Source organism: Salmo salar, chromosome ssa20 (assembly GCF_905237065.1).
Source record: "Salmo salar chromosome ssa20, Ssal_v3.1, whole genome shotgun sequence".
NCBI lineage: Eukaryota > Metazoa > Chordata > Actinopteri > Salmoniformes > Salmonidae > Salmo > Salmo salar.
The window spans coordinates 66,999,981-67,014,793 of record NC_059461.1 but is presented as its reverse complement, the minus strand read 5'-3'; the positions used below and the strand labels follow the sequence as shown (position 1 = coordinate 67,014,793).

General features: G+C 45.9%; 1 long non-coding RNA gene and 1 pseudogene across 1 annotated transcript; both read right to left on the bottom strand.

Annotated features, from left to right (window-relative positions):
• Nucleotides 1–270: 270 nt before the first annotated feature.
• LOC106581071 (protein Wnt-11-like) lies at nt 271–4,783 on the bottom strand (annotated as a pseudogene).
• A 3,592-nt stretch (nt 4,784–8,375) lies between these two features.
• Nucleotides 8,376–14,636, bottom strand: LOC106581138 (uncharacterized). The gene is made up of 3 exons (XR_001323017.2): nt 14,048–14,636; nt 9,981–10,140; nt 8,376–9,721 (listed from the first exon to the last, which is right to left on the bottom strand). It is a non-coding gene; the product is annotated as an uncharacterized lncRNA (long non-coding RNA).
• Between the last annotated feature and the right edge of the window lie 177 nt (nt 14,637–14,813).

The window sequence follows — 14,813 nt, the reverse complement described above, 5'->3', positions numbered from 1 at the left end:
TTGTTCTTGTGTCTCAGCGTATTGCCTTATGTTAGTGTCGTGTTCTTAGTTTTGTTGTTTTATTAAAACGTTTCACCTGCACCTGCTTCCGACTCACCGCCCCATCATTACACCCATGTAGATATTTGGATTAGAAACAGAAATGTTGCCAAATACACTTTATTGTTTTTTTTTATATACACAACATACTGTGTGATATATTTAAATTCTGCATACAAAAGACAAGTTTTTCAAATAGTATATTATGTTTGTTTTTGTAGCCTAGTGGCAGCTAAGTCCTAGCAAATACTCTGCTGTATACTTGCTACAGAAGTTCCCAGTCTTCGAGTCACAGACATCGACCAAATACTTCAGGTTACAAAAAGGGAGTATAAAATGAGACCTTCTGTATTAAACACTTCATCATCCTACAGATAAGAGAGGTGCAGATCCCTGAAACCCTCTTCAATTCCTGTTTCAACTGTTCCACATAAAACCATAAGTCAAACATTATACACCCTTTAGGGATTCCTGAGGGATTTCCATTCCCACAAAGATATAGTCAATACATCATAGATGCATGCTAATAAATTATATTGATGGTATAACAGCAGTATATGAATAATTCTTTATAAACACACATCCCTGGCAATATTCATAGAATACCCAGTGATAAAAATATTCTAAAATGTAATGAATGTTCTTCGTCAGAATTTATATTAGGCAAGAGCTGAAAGTAAAAACATTGTTGGTACAGTTCTTTGATTTCAATCCTGGAGAAGCCTGGGTTAAGATGAAGAGTTGGTTAGTTCACATGCAAATGTGTCTCTCCACTGTCCTGTGACATGTCCTACAGCTCACGTAGCAGCACCAGTGGAACCTGGAGTGGCATTTCTCCACCAGCCACTCTGTGTAAGGACTGTGGCCTCGACCACAGCACATCAGATCACAGCTGTCACTGCCACTCGACGTCTCGTTGCATTGTCTATGGAGAAAAGAAGAAACAAGCAGCTAAAATATTTCCAACTGACACCTGGCTTAATGCATTTGAGTTATGGTTGTAGACAGCGGTGTACAAATTCCCAAATTTTGTCATGTAACATATTACACACCAAGTTAATGTTTGGCCCTGAAGGTTACTACTGACTGGACACTAACCTGAGTGGAGTACCCAGTGAGCCCATCTTGGCTTCCTCTGTGCAGAAGACGGGGTGAGCTCTGTAGATACACCAGCTCGCTGTCTCTGATTGGCCGAATGCCAATATCTCGAGGCACTAGCTGCGTCCTAACCCCCACGGACCGCGGGATCACCTTACTGGCAGACAGGTACTTAGTCTTCAGAGCTTTGGCAACCAGCTTCAGGTCCTGCAGACCTCTCCAGCAGGTCCTGATTGAGCAGGAGCCAGACACGCCGTGACACTTACACACCACCTGCAGAGCCTCACTCAAAGCCTGAAACACACACACACACAATCAGTCAAAGGTTATCAATGTCCCTTGTTTCTCAACTGTTCCTTTGAAAAACTTGAACATGTAAATCTTAGGGTGACCATACTGTAGCTGTTGTTCCCTTCCACAAGACACTTGACTTCAATTTCCTTTGTAAATACCAAGTACTAAACCATACTGTAACATTTTGTAAATTGCTAGATGAATAGTACTATAAATCACAACACGAAAATAAATATGCCAGTGTTACCTTTCTGCCCACTTCACTGTTGTGGCAGTGCATTAGTGTGCTGGCCTGGGGTCGTGACCTCTTGGCTTTCATGGTTGTGTCAGGGAACGTTGCTCCCATGTGGAGGCCGTAGTGCAGGTTGTTAGGAAAGCCACCCCAGCGGAGGGCAGGTTCAGAGCTACTGCTTGGGTTCACACCACACGAGCATGAGCGCAGCGCCCCAGTGGAGCAGCTCTGGGATAGGGCATGGGAGAGAGCTGGTGCAGACAGGGCATAGGGAAACCCAGCCTCGCTGGTTCATGAAACATATTTCAGATCAACAGAAGGAGTTTTGCGTGATCTTAGAGGTACTTCAATGTTTTTAGTGATGTTTCTGTGCCCTAAATACAGTAAGAGGGTTATTCTCCAAACTTATCTTACAAAAAAAATACGAATTTGCTCACATTGTATATAGACTTATTTTTCTACTGTATGTTTGTTTTACTCCATGTGTAACTCTGTGTTGTATGTGTCGAACTGCTTTGCTTTATCTTGGCCAGGTCGCAGTTGTAAATGAGAACTTGAACAGGCGGGCGACTCTGGCTGCGCCGGACAGGCGGGCGACTCTGGCTGCGCCGGACAGGCGGGCGACTCTGGCTGCGCCGGACAGGCGGGCGACTCTGGCTGCGCCGGACAGGCGGGACTTGCAGTAGGCCTGGCTCTGGGCGCAGGCACAGGATTCACCAGGCTGGGGAGACATGCAGGAGGCCTGGCTCTGGGAGCAGGCACAGGACTCACCAGGCTGGGGAGACTTGCAGGAGGCCTGGCTCTGGGCGCAGGCACAGGATCCACCAGACTGGGGAGACATGCAGGAGGCCTGGCTCTGGGAGTACGCACAGGACGCACCAGGCTGGGGAGACTTGCAGGAGGCCTGGCTCTGGGAGCAGGCACAGGACTCACCAGGCTGGGGAGACATGCAGGAGGCCTGGCTCTGGGAGCAGACACAGGACTCAACAGGCTGGGGAGACCTACTGGAGGTCTGGTCCATGGAGGAGGCACAGGATAGACCGGGCTGTGGGGGAGCACTGGAGGCTCCGGGCTGAGGAGCGTCGCTGGAGGCTCAGGGCTGTAGGCTGTCTCTGCGGGCTCCGGACTGTAGGCCGTCTCTGCGGGCTCCGGACTGTAGGCCGTCTCTGCGGGCTCCGGACTGTAGGCCGTCTCTGCGGGCTCCGGACTGTAAAACGTCGCCGGAAGCTCTGGACGGGGAACTGTCGCCGGAAGCTCTGGACGGGGAACTGTCGCCAGAAGCTCTGGACGGGGAACTGTCGCCGGAGGCTCTGGACGGGGAACTGTCGCCGGAGGCTCTGGACGGGGAACTGTCGCCGGACGCTCTGGACGGGGAACTGTCGCCGGTGGTTCTGGACGGGGAACTGTCGCCGGTGGCTCTGGACGGGGAACTGTCGCCGGAGTCTCTGGACGGGGAACTGTCGCCGGAGGCTCTGGACGGGGAACTGTCGCCGGAGGCTCTGGACGGGGAACTGTCGCCGGAGGCTCTGGACTGGGAGTGTGCACTACAAGGCTAGTGCGAGGAGCAGGAACAGGACGTACTGGGCTGGGCAGGCGCACTGGAGAGAGAGTGCGAGAGGCAGGCACATGCTTACCACAAAAAGCACGGGTAGTTGGCTCAGGCCTCACCCCTGGTCCAGCCAAACTATCCGTGTGCCCCCACCCCAAACATTTTGGGGCTGCCTCTCATTCTTCCCGGGTAGGCTCCGATATCTGTCGATCACCTGGCCCCAAGTCCAGTCTCTCCTCCCAATCCACTCCTGATGAGACCAGGTGTCCATTTCCTCTCGAGCACGCTGCTTGATCCAGTTGTGGTGGGTAGTTCTGTAATGATCATCTGAAAGAGGGGACCAAGATGCAGCGTGGTGAGTGTTCATATTGAAGATTTAATAATACAAAACACTTGAACATAAGAAACAAACAAACGCCAACAGTTCTGTCAGGTGCAAACCACACAACAGCAACAACTACCCACAAAACCCCAAAGGAAAACAGGCTGCCTAAGTATGGCTCCCAATCAGCGACAACGATGTACAGCTGTCCCTGACTGAGAGCCATACCAGGCCAAAACAAAGAAATACAAAAACATAGAAAAAAGGACAGAATGCCCACCCAAATCACACCCTGACCAAACCTAAATAGAGACATAAAAAGGCTCTCTCAGGTCAGGGCGTAACAGTTTCAAGTTTTTATTAGTCGTATGTACTGGATACGCATGGTATACATTGTCTAATTAAATGCTTACTTTCAGGTTTCTTCTCGACAATGCAACAACAATAAGAAATATTAAAATATAAGAATACATAAAGTAAATGGCACAGTAGAATATAATAAACCTTTAGCATAAGTATAATATAGGAAGGCACAATTTATAGTCCAATATTTACACGTGTATTGGGGAAGTGGGGGATATGGGGCAGTGTATAAACTGAGCAGTATAATAAGAGTCTGGTAGCAGCAGTTGTGATGTGTGTGTAGCATGAATGAACAGTATATGTGTGTGTGTGTGTGTGTGTGTGTGTGTGTGTGTGTGTGTTTGTGTGTGTGTGTCTGCACTAAGGTGCGGAGAATCCGAGCAGGTGGTCAGTCCAGTTCAAGTGTTCAGCAGTCTGATGGCTTGTAGATAGAAACTGTCTCTGAGCCTGTTGGTATCAGACCTCATGCTCAGATACCATCTGCCCGACGGTAAGTGAGCACAGGTTGGGGCTGGGGTGGGGGTCTTTGATGATGCTGCATGTCTTCCTCGCGTCCCTTTTTGAGTAGATGTCCTGGATGGGTGGGAGAGGAACCAGGGCATCATGCCAAATGTCTTCAGCCACCTTAGGGAGTAGAGACGCTGTTGCGCCCTCTTGACAAGAGTGGTGGTTGGTCCACGACAAGTCCTCGGTGATGTGGATCCCTAAACATGTAAAACTCGTGACTCTCTACTGCAGTCTCGTTGATATGGACTCATCGTTGTTGGTTATCAGGCCTACAACCGTGATGTCGTCAGCAAACTTGATGGAGTTGGTGTCGTGCAAAGCCACGTGGCCGTGGGTGAACAGGGCATACAGCAGAGGGCTGAGGACCTGGGGGGCCCATGTGTTAAGAGTCAGTGTGGAGGAGGTGTTGTTGCCAATCCTCACAGCCTGTGGTCTGCCGGTCAGGAAGTCCAGGATCTAGTTTCAGAGGGTGGTGTCCAGACCCAGATAACAGTCAACAGGGGTGTTAAACCTGATTTAAGAGGATCTGTTCTACATTGGCAGGGTTCAGGGTAGTGTAGCCCCTCGCTTCAACTCACATCTGGTATTCTCCTGAACACTTACAGAGGCAATTCAGCAGTCTATACAACTTTTTCAATGGCATTCTCCAATTAATTAGAAACTTCATTAAATCAAATGCATATGTACATCAGGGATGGGCAACTTTGGTATGGGGGGACCACAAAATAAATGAATTTATCATGAGCGGCAGCAGTGGCTCGTGTGACTGTGTATCCATATCCATACCCCCCACCTTGAGAGCAAAACATTTTAACTATCCCTCTCGTGACAACGCAGAGAACAATTTAATGTTTTGAAGTTAATTTCCTGCAATTCTGCACATTTTGCCATGAGGCGTAGAGAAAATGTTGCAGTTTTAAAGCAAGTTTGCTGCAATTCTACACATTTTGCCATGGGCTGCAGAGAAGATTTAGCAATTTTATAACTCATTTCATGCAATTCTATTTATTTTGCCATGGGGTGGGTGTAACGGCCGTCAAAAGGCGCAGCGGGTTGAGTGCTCATTTTTAACTTTTATTGAACACGTAAACAAAACAAAAAACGAACGACAGCTTCACAGTTCCGTCAGGTACAAAAACACTAGACTTAAAACATCCACCCACAAACACAAACTGAAAAACCTCTACTAAATAGGACCTCCAATCAGAGGTAACAAGAAACAGCTGCCTCCAATTGAAGGTCAAACAAAAACCCTAAACATAGAAATAGAAAACGGACATTGAAATATACTAACATAGAACATATACCAAAACCCCCGAAACACATAAAACAAACACCCCCTGCCACGCCCTGACCAAACTACAATAACAAACAACCTCTTTTACTGGTCAGGACGTGACAGTACCCCCCCCCCCCAAAGGTGCAGACCCCGGATGCACCTCACACAACAAAATAAACACAAAAAAATAAACCCCAAAACAAAAATAATCCTATACTAAAGGGAGGGAAGGGAGGGTGGCTACCGTCACCGACGGCTCCCGTACTACACCCCCCCTCCCCAATCCTCCTCCTATGGAGGTGGCTCAGGCTCTAGGCAGGCGCAGCCAGAGTTGCCTTAGTCCCCAACCTAACCTGTCCACCCCCGCTGGAGACCTCGGGCTGAAGCGCAACTCTGGGAGCTCCGGACTGGAGGGCGACTCTGGCTGCGCCGGTTCCGGACTGGAGGGCGACTCTGGCTGCGCCGGTTCTGGACTGGAGGGCGACTCTGGCTGCGCCGGTTCCCGGACTGGAGGGCGACTCTGGCTGCGCCGGTTCCGGACTGTGGGCCGTCTCTGTCGGTTCCGGACTGTGGGCCGTCTCTTTCGGCTCCGGACTGTGGGCCGTGTCTGTCGGCTCCGGACTGTGGGCCGTCTCTGTCGGCTCCGGACAGCGGGCCGTCTCTGTCGGCTCCGGACAGCGGGCCGTCTGTCGGCTCCGGACTGTGGGCCGTCTCTGTCAGCTCCGGACTGTGGGCCGTCTCTGTCGGCTCCGGACTGTGGGCCATCTCTGCTGGCTCCGGACAGCGGGCCGTCTGTCGGCTCCGGACTGTGGGCCGTCTCTGTCAGCTCCGGACTGTGGGCCGTCTCTGTCGGCTCCGGACTGTGGGCCATCTCTGCTGGCTCCGGACTGTGGGCCATCGCTAGACAGCGTACTGTCACCGGAAGCTCTGGACGGGGCACTGTTGCCGGACACTCTGGACGGGGCACTGTTGCCGGACACTCTGGACGGGGCACTGTTGCCGGACACTGGACGGGGCACTGTTGCCGGAAGTCCTGGACAGGGAATGCGCACTGGAAGCCTGATGCGTGGGGCTGGTACTGGAGGTACCAGACTGGAGACACGCACCCCAAGGCTAGTGCGAGGAGCGGGAACAGGGCGTACTGGACTGGGCTGACGCACTGAAGGCCTGGTGCATGGTGCTGGCTTTGGAGGCACCAGATTGGAAACACGCACCTCAGGGCTAGTGCGAGGAGCAGGAGCAGGACAAACTGGACTAGGCTGACGCACTGGAGGCCTGGTGCGTGGTGCTGGCTTTGGAGGCGCCAGACTGGAAACACGCACCTCGGGGCTAGTGCGAGGAGCGGGAGCAGGACGAACTGGACTATGGGTAAGCACTGGAGGTCTGGAGTGCACAGCCTGCACAACCCTTCCTGGCTGAGTGCTCAATGTAGCCTGGCCACGCTGAGGAGCTTCCACCGATCGCACCGGCCTTTGAATGCTTCTTCTCACTACAGTGCGCATTTCCCCATAGTTCGGTGCTTTCTTGACTCGATGCTCCCCATAATAAGCACGAGGAGTTGGTTCAGGTCTATTGCCTGACTCCGCCCAACTCCCCGTGTGCCCCCCCCCCAAAAAAATATGATTGGGGGCTGCCTCTCAGGGTCCCGTAGCTCCCGTAACTTGTCCTCCCATAATTGCCGTTCCTTCTGCCAGGTCCATCCTTCAGGCCGGTGCTCCAATCCCCGCTGCTTGGTCATCTTGTGATGGGTGGTTCTGTAACGGCCGTCGAAGGGAGTAGACCAAGGCACAGCGGGTTGAGTGCTCATTTTTAACTTTTATTGAACACGTAAACAAAACAAAAAAACGAACGACAGCTTCACAGTTCCGTCAGGTACAAAAACACTAGACTGAAAACAACCACCCACAAACACAAGCTGAAAAACCTCTACTAAATAGGACCTCCAATCAGAGGCAACAAGAAACAGCTGCCTCTGATTGAAGGTCAAACAAAAACCCTAAACATAGAAATAGAAAAACTAGACATGGACATAGAAATATAATAACATAGAACATATTCCAAAACCCCCGAAACACATAAAACAAACACCCCCTGCCACGCCCTGACCAAACTACAATAACAAACAACCTCTTTTACTGGTGACAGCGGGGAGAAAAATTTGCAGTTTTACAGTTAATTTCCTGCAATTCTACACATTTTGCCATAGGGTGTAGGACGTTTTTAATATGATAACTGATGATCAATGGGCCCCACCACGGTTGGTAATTCGACCATGCTTACAAGTTTAGTTCACTGGCTGCTAGACTAATTTTACCAATCTACAAAAAAATTGCTGACATGGGCTAATTGAGTGACTGCTGATGTACAACCTAATTTCTAAATTGCACCTTGTGTATTCTATTATTCTAACTCTCAACAGTAAATTGAGACCCCGACTGAGTTCCTATTTTATCTGCATAAAACATATACAGTACCAGTCAAAAGTTTGGACACACCTACTCATTCAAGGGTTTTTCTTTATTTTTACTATTTTCTACATTGTAGAATAATAGCGAAGACATCAAAACTATGAAATAACATATGGAATCATGTAGTAAGCAAAAAAAGTCTTAAACAAATCAAAATATATTTTAGATTTGAGATTCTTCAAAGTAGCCACCATTTGCCTTGATGACAGCTTTGCACACTCTTGGCATTATTTAAACCAGCTTCATGAGGAAGTCACCTGGAATGCATTTCAATTAACAGGTGTGCCTTGTTAAAAGTAAAATAGTGGAATTTCTTTCCTTCTTACAGTTTTCCACAATTGTTTCCACACTTTTGCTGAATCTTTGGCCCATTTTCCCAAAACTCTAAACACAAAACCACAAAATGCAAAACTCTACAAATCTCTAGCAAAAGCTAACACTGGAGTCAAAACTGTTCTCTTTCCAAAATGTTTTTTTTTGCATCAAAATGACACACACGCATCATATGAATAGAGCTGTCTACCAACCAACAACACACTGATGTGCTCAACACAAAACACTACTATGAATAGCCCATGAGTAGGTTTATGCCTTTTGCATTTTCAGTGTTACACTGTAGCTGGTTGTAAAATATTGTTACAGTAATGTATACCTACTCAAATATACATGCATAAACACACACAAATGCAATACAGCAACAAAAACATTGTCATTTATTTCCAAAATGAGGTATTTTGAACACTTGTGTTTTTGGTATGTAATACTTTCCATACCCAACAGGAGAAAACCAGGAAAAACATTCAGTAAGATAAAGGTTTTTCTGTACAAATATAAAAATGAAAGTGTCTCATTCTTTCAAAACTCTAACCACAAAAAGACAAAAACACATGAAAAATGTAAGAAAAAAGACATGAGGCTGCATCCTGCCTCCTATTTTGGTCTGGCCACAGCACCTCATCTACATCACAAGCGATGTTCTCTCTGGCTAAACAGCGGGGAAAGAATCTTTTAGAGTGACGGATACAGCCGCCGAAAGCCCCCACATCAACTTCACCGCGTGCATCCTCCATTGCCTGGAGAAGAGGCATGTGTGCGAGGGGATAGCGGTCATACACCTTCCATCGCCATGCCGAAGAAACTCTTCAATTGGGTTTAGGAATGGGGAATATGGTGGGAGGTAGAGAACAATAAATTGTGGGTGGTCGATGAACCAGCTGCGGACCAGAGCAGCCCGGTGGAAACTCACGTTGTCCCAGATGACAACATACCTGGGCTGCTCTGGTCCACCCCTCTGCTCGGCTGGAATGAGGATGCCATGTAATGTGTCCAGGAATGTGATGAGAAGGGCGGTGTTGTAGGGACCAAGGTTGGCATGGTGATGGAGGATGCCTTGAAGGCTAACGGCTGCGCACATGGTGATATTCCCTCCATGCCGTCCAGGGACATTCACAATGGCACGGTGGCCAATAATGTTCCGTCCCCGTACCCTTCTTTTGGCTAGGTTGAAGCCAGCCTCATCAATGTAAATATAAATGTGCTGAATTGCAGCGGCATCCAGCTCCAAGACTCTCTGAAACAGACAACAAGACAACATATGACATAGACCTAGAGCAATCAATACGGTGAGGCACAATACACTGGATTATAGTACTGTAATGTGTCTATACAGTGCTGATATGATAGTAAATTCACAGTATAGTCATTACTTGCACATAGTCATAGTGCTGTTCTTTAACCTTCTCTGAGTTTCGCTCAAATGGCACCCTGTAAACCTGTTTCATCTGGATTCGGTTGCGCTGTAATACACAGTCCAATGTAGACAAGCCCACCTGGTGAATGTTATTGAATGTTGTGTTGTCTGCAATTATGTGGTTCTGGATTTCTCATTATCTAATGGTTTTGTTTGCCACCACCATATTCACAATAGCAGTCTCCTGTTCTGGTGTGAACAGCCGGGGTCTTCCACCATGGCCAGGCCAGCTCTCAGTTCTGCAGAAGATCCACAAATATGATATGATTGGTTACAGTAAACCAAAATAATCTATTTTCTTTCAATATGAAATTACATTACTGTAACATTGTCCAACAATCACTGAGTAACATAGGCCTACTGATATGTCGGACTGCAGTATACTACAGTATACATACATAAAAAGCATAGTGTATATGGTAGGTAACTTACCGGTTGTCATTTCTGAATGTACGGATGATAGATGCAACCGTGTAGCGGCTCAGGTTGGGCTGAACTCTCTACCCAGCCTCCCTCACACTCAATCCATGGTTGAACATATGGTCAACCAATGTGGCCCTGATCTCATCTGAGACAACTGTCCTTCCTCATCCTCCTCTTGCTCTTCTGATTCTCACTCCTTCACCTCTAGCTCTTGCATCACCATTGACTTCCATTTTCCTCCAAAACAGGAGAGCTCATTTGTGGCCTTTTATAGTGCTAAACCTCTGATTTCTAAGTGAACAATTCAGCGAGTGGGTGTTGCCAATTGGTGTATAGAGCTTGGCAGAGATTTTAATTTTGAATGTTGTGCCTAATATAGAGAACTGTATTCTGTGTTTTGCAAAAAGTGTGATATAGATTTGAAAACTGAGTGTAAAGCAGGAATTGTGCTTGCAATTTTGCAGACTTGGTTTAGGGATTTGGTACATGAGTTTCAGGTTTCGGTGATTGCATTTCAAGTTCCAATTTTAATGTGTAAACAATTGGGAAAAACTGTGTTTGAGCCAATCAGTTGTGTTGTGACAAGGTATACAGAAGATAGACTCAATAGCCTTGGTTTCTCAAATGACTGCCTTGCCTGGTTCACCAACTACTTCTTAGATAGAGTTCAGTGTGTCAAAATGGGGGGCCTGTTGTCTGGACCTCTGGCAGTCTCTATGGGGTTGCCACTTCTTTGGACACTATGTTAACAAACCTCCAAATGAGCTTGAATGCCATACAACACTCCTTCCGTGGCCTCCAACTGCTTTTAAATGCATTACTACTAGCATCACTACTCTGGACGGTTCTGACTTAGAATATGTGGACAAGTCCAAATACCTAGGTGTCTGGTTAGAGTGTAAACTCTCCTTCCAGACTCATATTAAGCATCTCCAATCCAAAATTAAATCTAGCATCGGCTTCCTATTTCGCAACAAAGCCTCTTTCACTCATGCTGCCAAACATACCATCGTAAAACTGACTATCCTACCGATCCTTGACTTCGGTGATGTCATTTACAAAATAACCTCCAACACTCTACTCAGCAAACTGGATGTAGTCGATCACAGTGCCATCCGTTTTGTCACCAAAGCCCCATACACTACCCACCAACGCGACCTGTATGCTCTTGTTGGCTGGCCCTCACTACATATTCGTCGCCAAACCCACTGGCTCCAGGTCATCTATAAGTCTTTGCTAGGTAAAGCCCCGCCTTATCTCAGCTCACTGGTCACCATAGCAACACCCACCCATAGCACGCGCTCCAGCAGGTATATTTCACTGGTCATCGCCAAAGCCAACACCTGCTTTGGCCGCCTTTCCTTCCAGTTCTCTGCTGCCAATGACTGTAACGAATTGCAAAAATCAATGAAGCTGGAGACTTATATCTCCCTCTCTAACTTTAAGCATCAGCTGTCAGAGCAGCTTACCGATCACTGTACCTGTGCACAGCCAACCTGTAAATAGCACACCCGACTACCTCATCCCCATATTGTTATTTATCCTCTTGCTCTTTTTTGCACCACAGTATCTCTACTTGCACATCATCATCTGCACATCTATCACTCCAGTGTCAATGCTAAATTGTAATTATTTTGCCTCTATGGCCTGTTTATTGCCTTACCTCCCTAATCTTCTACATTTGCACACACTGTACATAGATTTTTCTATTGTGTTATTGACTGTACGTTTGTTTATGTGTAACTCCGTGTTGTTGTTTTTGTCACACTGCTTTGCTTTATCTTGGCTAGATCTCAGTTATAAATTGATTTGCATTTTTTTGCATTTTAGTCATTTAGCAGACGCTCTTATCCAGAGCAACTTACAGTAGTGAATGCATACATTTTATACAATTTCCCCCGTGGGAATCGAACCCACAACCCTGGCGTTGCAAACACCATGCTCTACCAACTGAGCCACACAGGACCAGTTGTAAATGAGAACTTGTTCTCAACTGGCCGACCTGGTTAAATAAAGGTGAAATAAAAATAAATAAATAGCCCTATTTGGTAAAAGTATTTAAGTCCATATTATGGCAAGAACAGCTCAAATAAGCCAAGAGAAACGACAGTCCAGCATTACTTTATTAAGACATGAAGGCCAGTTAATGCGGACAATTTCAAGAACTTTTAAAGTTTCTTCAAGTGCAGTCGCAAAAACCTTCAAGCACTATGATGAAACTGGCTCTCATGATGATCACCATAGGAAAGGAAGACCCAGTTACCTCTGCTGCAGAGGATAAGTTCATTAGAGTTACCAGCCTCAGAAATTGCAGCCCAAATAAATGCTTCACAATGTTCAAGTAACAGACACATCTCAACATCAACTGTTCAGAGGAGACTGTGTGAATCAGGTTTTCATGGTCAAATTGCTGCAAAGAAACCACTACTAAAGGACACCAATGATAAGATACTTGCTTGGGCCAAGAAACACGAGCAATGGACATTAGACAAGTGGAAATCTGTCCTTTGGTCTGATGAGTCTAAATTTGAGATGTTTGGTTCCAACCGCCGTGTCTTTGTGAGACACAGAGTAGGTGAACGGATGATCTCCGCATGTGTGGTTCCCACCATGAAGCATGGAGGAGAAGGTGTGATGGTGCTTTGCTGGTGACACTGTCTGTGAATTATTTAGAATTCAAGGCACACTTAACCAGCATGGCTACCACAGCATTCTGCAGCAATACACCATCCCATCTGGTTTGCGCTTAGTGGGATTATAATTTGTTTTTCAACAGGACAATGACCCAACACACCTCAAGGCTCTGTAAGGGCTATTTGACCAATAAGGAGAGTGATGGAGTGCTGCATCAGATGACCTGGCCTCCACAATCACCTGACCTAAACCCAATTGAGATGGTTTGGGATGAGTTGGACTGTAGAGTGAAAGAAAAGCAGCCAACAAGTGCTCAGCATATGTGGGAACTCCTTCAAGACTGTTGGGAGAGCATTCCAGGTGAAGCTGGTTGAGAGAATGCCAAGAGTGTGCAAAGCTCTCATGAAGGGTGGCTACTTTGAAGAATCTCAAATATAAAATATATTTTTATATGTTTTACATTTTTTTGGTAACTACATGATTCCATATGTGTTATTTCATAGTTTTGATGTTTTCACTATTGTTCTACAATGTAGAAAATAGTACAAATAAAGAAAAAGTAGTTGTAGGTGTCCAAACTTTTTACTGGTATTGTATATATTTTATATATATTGGTCCGCGGGCTTACCCCTGATATACATGAACAATAATAAAATATTTTATCTGAAGCTTCCCACCATGTTACAAGTAGTAGCCTATCAGGATGACGATTAGTTAGAAAGTTGCATAGAGCTAGTGAGAATAATTGATTTGCTTAGAGCCACTTGATTCCAGTGCATAGTTTGAGGAAGGTGATGTGGAGGAACTGACAGAACAGACAGTGTTGGTAGCTCTTCATTGTTATTCCAGAAGTCAGCGTTGAATCTTTAAAAAAGTGTGGTTCATTTCAATATCATAGAACATGTCTTGTTTGTGCCTGTTTACTTATTATTTCTGCTCAAATATGGATACAAAAACAAATTCCACAATTAAGTTCATAATTTTGTTCTTATTACCAGAATAAATCCTGGAGTGTACATTTTAGCATCGATAATCATTTGTTATCTGCAATCTTTTTTAATCAATCCAAATAACAATGCTGCTTCCTACCTTACTGTGTATTTCCTCCACCAGGAAAACATTTAGATAGATATCCTATTAATTTACTTTCCTCTGTAGACAGAAAATAAAACCGGTGGGAAATGAACGGTTCACTGAATCGCTAGAATTAACTGTCTTGCTTGACCTGCTTGCATCCCATTTCAAAAGTGAACGTATTTGGAGCTCACAGTTGTGCCCGCGTAGTTCTTGGCTCCGTGTGACGTCAGACATACCAAACAGAAAAAGCTGTCAACTGGCTCCATATGTATAACTCTCGCCCAATTAAGTGATGACAAACTAAAACACCATATTAAGGTTGTTACCAAGACATATTACAAATTCTTGTTATTATCAGAATTGTTTCCAACAGGTAATTTTGCGCTGCAATAATGTGTATCAATTTACCATCTCGCCAGTTGTAGTCCTAAAAAACGGAAATGAGTTGTCTCTGGTTCATTCAACCACTCCTATGGGGAAAATTAAAGCGAAAAGCAGTGTTTTGGGATAAATGCCAAAAATAAGGTCAGAGTTTAACACAAGGTTTATGAGAGCTTCTGTTCTGTGCGATAATATCAGTCCGTTAACATGACCTTCATGAATTTACCACAGATCTTATTGTCGGTGTTTATATATATAAAAAAAATAACAGCATTATTTTCCCCATAGGCTTTGTCCAACGAACCATTGCTGAATTAGTGCCTACAAAAAGACGCCATTTCTAGGCCTATGGCTCTTTCGAGATGACGAAATGTACTTTGAGACTTTTGAGATTGGA